The 5,107-nt window shown below is 36.2% G+C and overlaps 1 pseudogene across 1 annotated transcript; it reads left to right on the forward strand.

The window, feature by feature from the left end:
* The first annotated feature begins 402 nt into the window (after positions 1-402).
* Positions 403-890, forward strand: LOC308521668 (transcription factor BTF3-like; annotated as a pseudogene). The gene has a single exon. The product of its transcript is annotated as a transcription factor BTF3-like (transcript).
* The last annotated feature ends 4,217 nt before the right edge of the window (positions 891-5,107 follow it).

The raw sequence follows: 5,107 nt of genomic DNA on the forward strand, positions 1-5,107 counted from the left end.
AATGGCTCCTCTAGTGGATTTTGCCTTCCCTTATTCAATCTTACTGCATTATAAGTGCTCATAATACTCTGTCTTACAAATGGGAATCTGATTTATACTTAGTTAAGCCTCAATACATATTAATTCAGGTGGATAATTATAGAAGTATCTATAAAGACTTTACTGTGTTTATGACAAAACTTATCTATATGGTGGTGCAAATATTAGGCAATGTAGCACTATAAAATTACCTCTATTTTCTCCATTTCCAGTCTTTATTTCTTTGGATCAGGAAAGGATGATGAAAGTAAAAAGGTAGGAAAGCAGAAAGTATTACAGTGAGGCTTATTCTCAGCTGGTCTTCCCTAGAGCCCCTGAGCATCAGCCCTAGTCCCCCACTCGGCCCGTTTCCTCTCCAACAAGATGAAAGAAACTATCATGAACCAAGAGAAACTCGCCAAACTTCAGGCACAAGTGCACATTGGTGGGAAAGGAACTGCTCATAGAAAGAAGAAGGTGGTTCACAGCACATGATACAGGAGATGATAAAAAACTTCAGTTCTCCTTAAAGAAGTTAGGGGTAAACAGTATCTCTGGTATTGAAGAGGTAAATATGTTTACAAACTAAGGAACAGTGATCCACTTTAACAACCCTAAAGTTCAGGCATCTCTGGCAGTGAACACTTTCACCATTACAGGCCATGCTGAGACAAAGCAGCTGACAGAAATGCTATTAGCATCTCAAACCAGCTTGGGGCAGACAGTCCGACTAGTTTAAGGAGACTGGCTGAAGCTCTGCCCAAACAATCTGTGGATGGAAACGCTCCATTGCTACAGGAGAAGATGAAGATGATGAAGTTCCAGATCTTGTGGAGAATTTTGACGAGGCTTCCAAGAATGAAGCAAACTGAATTGAGTCAACTTCTGAAGAAGATAAACTTGAAGACATTTCTGGGAGTTGCTATTTTATATCATGACTGCTTTTTCAAATTTTGCTTATGGATCTGATAAAATCTAGATCTCTATCAATTTTTAGTCCAATGCCCCTGGATATTGCAGCTCTTTTCAGTTTTTGCTTATACATAAATCATTCTTTGCAGGTAATTAAGCTGAAGAAGCTTGGGAATAAAGTTTGAAACAGGTTAGTAAAGATCTTTGCCTAGTATAAAAAAAAAAGAAAGTATTACAGTGACAAGTGTAATAGGGGAAGAGAAAAAAAATAAAGTTAAACGCAACAAAGGAAAGTGGGTGATGAGCCTTAGTAGTAAAATATGTATACTACATTATTCAAAATACTAGAGACCAGGTGAACAAAATTTGTGCATGGGTGGTGTCCCTAGACCTGGCCGGTGATCAGGGCCTATCAGGCTATCTCACCCAGTCCTGATTGGGGCTGGGCTGGCTGGGGCCTGCCGGACAGGGGAAGGGACAGGGGGAGGATGGCTAACCGAGAGAGGTTGACTGTGGGAGCACACTGACCATCTGGGGGCAGCTCCTGTGTTGAGTGTCTGCCCCCTGGTGGTCAGTGCACATCATAGTGACTGGTTGACTGGTTGTTCCGGTAGTTCAGTTGTAACTGTCACTTAGGCTTTTATATATACAGATGGTTTCCTATTTTGCAAATGAAGACACTAAAGTAAGTATTCATTAAACATCTTTATTCCTAGTGCATTCAATATCATGATTCCTGAGTATGCTGGTCCTAAGTATTGCAATTTTAAGACCCACCAAGAAGAAAATGATACCACTGTCATCATAGATACATCACATTAATTTTGGTATATTAATTATTGATAAGTGAGCTAGGTAGTTTATGCTAAGTACTGTATTTTATTTTCTATGAAAAGCAAAATAAATACAATGGCCTTTGTCTCAAAGACTTGATAGTCTAGTGAGTCAGTCAATATTATTATGTAGATAATAGATAACATAGAACATAGTTTGTGGATTGGCCCTATGGAAAATAAGCCTTAAGATTTATCTATTTTGATAATGGTGTATATTACATGATGGGAATCAACAAAGAGTAAGGCACAGTAGAGAGACATGTGGTACAGAATATTAGAGTAAGTAGGAGAATTTGGGTAAATAAAAAAAGTTGGGAGTGAAAGAAAGTTGATAGGATTCCAGAAAATTCAAGTTGAGACATTAACAGACATGTAACAAACTTTCATCCCCACACCATTTCTTTTTTAACAGATGGTAACATCTCAGAGTTAGAGGGGAACTAAGGCATCTTTTTCTTTAATTTTCTGAACTCATAAAACATTCTCAGCAAATAGATGCCTGGTTGTATTTGTTTTCTAGGGCTGCCATATAAAGTACCACAGACTGGGTGGCTTCAACAATAGAAATTTGTTTCCTCATTATTCTGGAGACTAGCAGTTTGAGATGAAGGTATTGGCAGCATTAGTTTTTCTCTAAGGCTCCTCTGCATGGCTTGCAGAAGGTCCTTGATGTTTGGAACTTATCTCAGGATATGTCCACATATGAGCAAATTAAAAAACACACACCACACAATGCAGATCCTTCCAGTTCCAATGGTTTTCTTTTACAGGTGTATGTTAGGTTCTTCAAATGACATATTGAATCAGCCTCGATTGAAGTCATAGGTACATTCAGATTAATATATTTAGAACTTGGATTAATCTCTATTTCTAATTTTGCGAGATAGTTAAGTAGTTCAATATTTAATGAATACTCAACTGTTTAATTTTCTTCTGACTTGTTTCACTGTTCTCTTGAGCTCCTTAGTCTACTTTTCCCTCCCTCTTCTGTTTTCCCCCTTTTCATGTCCTTTAAAATCTTTCTTTAGTAATTTACCTTGTTGTTTAACTTTAGGTTTAACATTAAATCCTTGTTTGACATTGAATCCTTCTTTTGGTGAGTCTGAGACAGTTTTGAAACATGACATAAAACACTCCAAACACACACACACACACTCACACACACAACAAAAACAACAACAACAACAACAAAAGATTTGGCCGAGGCCATTAATATTTATTCAAGTACATACTACATGTAATCAGACAACAGCTTCTGTTGGCATAATGAGAAAAGCCACCTGAGCTGTGGTTTTAAGTAAGGTAAAATTTGAAAGATATTGTCACCATAAACACTGTATTAGTTGGCTGAGGAAAAGATAGTATGCTTTAAAACATTTTTAGATCTCTGTTGGCAAAATGATTTGCAATTAGGAAGAAATAAATGGACTCATTCTTCCATCATCAATTTGTGAACTAGTGGAACTAAAAATGGTCTCATCTAGTAAAATCATAAGGTCCAAATAAAAAGCTTCACTATGATGGTGCCCTATTCTTACGCCCAAAGGAAGGAGAAAGAAAACTAATATTTTTTAGCACATAATATGAGCCATCCCTGAACTATGAAATTTCTAGTACATTCATAATATTATATTTTTACCACATTATTGTGATTAGTAGCCCATATTTCATGTAAAGATATTTCAAGTAACCTGCCTAACCCCCAGAAATAGCAAATGGTCAAGCTTCAGTCTACCTAGTTCCAAAGCCAGACCTTGTTCCATAAAAATCAGTTATCTCCAATTTACTCTATAAACAATAAATCTTTATTATTCTTGTGCATGACTATTTACACAATTATCAGGATTGCCAAAAACAGACAATTTTCATAAAAAATGAAGGACTGAGATTATTTTAATGCAGATATAACAATGTTCTTGAGAGTTATTTCTATAATGTTCCATAATGTTCAGATATTAAACAACATTTATGATGGTATTAAAATAATTGCATAAAATAATAGTAATTATATAGGGGAAATGATCAATTTACATGAATAAGAGTTTATAAAAAGACAGACTGAAATTATTTTCTAAGCTGAATGAAACAATTTCTCTTAGTACAGAAACTAACATGTCATGCCTATGTAGAATTTACTAAATCAAGAATTTGATGCAAGATGATTTATGCAAATGAAAGAATTCTGCATTGGCTACTGAAACTAGTTCATTCTCGTAAGATATTTCTTGAGCCAAAGCTGGATTCCTTCTAAAGTGCTAGGCCAGCCAGGTCTTCGTCTTTTCTGTTCTTGAGTTAATTGATATGATGTAATTGACATTTTAGCCAGAAGCTAAGATTATTTCCAAAACAGAGGAAAGAATTATGATCACTTTCTTATGAATCATGGTTATAACTTTCTCAACAGACTAGGGATTGGGAGGTTTGAGTTTCTGTACTAGACTTGTAACTACCTTCACAAATAAACATAAAATACATCTTCCCTGTATTTCAGTATTTTCAACTCTAAAATGGGCATATTTCTATAAGGAATGCCTTCTGATCTTTAAAACCATTGAATGCAAAGTTGCTGAGGGAGCCATTTGTAATAAGTGCTTAGGGATGAAATATAGAGAGGGAAACAGGCGGGAAGAGGAATTTATTTATGGAAATAGGGATTTAAATAAATAGGGATTTGTAGATTTCAAATACATATTATCTTTCTATGAAATTAAAACATTTACAATTTTCAGCTGCTGCCATCAGACCACTAAATAATTGGATAAAGTAGCTTAAAATTCATGAAAAATATTTCGGGGGATAGGAGGCAGATCGCCTATAGAGGTCATTTTAGGAATAAGAAATCAGATTAAGAAACACCCCGATATTCTTTAACTCAATTTCACAGACAGGTCCAGGACCATCCTTGTTCTTATTATTTTTTATCAAACTGATCCTTGACCATGAGAGCTCCCTAATCCAGTCTCAGAAAAAAGGGTGCCCCAGGGGTCCTGCAGGTCCCTCTGTAAGCACAAAGGCATGAAGTGCTTGAAGCATCAGAACCAGAAATTACTTGAATCTAATTTTCAGGTGTACAAGAGGCCAATGTAACATGAGCATTACAAGAAATGGAAAAAGTGAGATGTACTGCAGAATTTTGGATGGACTTTAAGCATGTGATGGATGAATGGAGAAGGGCAGCCAAGGAGCTGTTAAGTGAGGACTGGAGCCGGAGCCAGAACCCTGGCAGCCAACATGTGAAAGCATCAGCAGATTTTGAAAAGATTAAACAAATTACCATGAAAGGATAACGCTGGTGATAAGGTTTCACTGATAACTGGTGATAAACTGGGTTGTTCAGGTTC

Source organism: Myotis nattereri, assembly GCF_964212035.1.
Source record: "Myotis nattereri genome assembly, chromosome: 6".
Taxonomy (NCBI): Eukaryota; Metazoa; Chordata; class Mammalia; order Chiroptera; family Vespertilionidae; genus Myotis; species Myotis nattereri.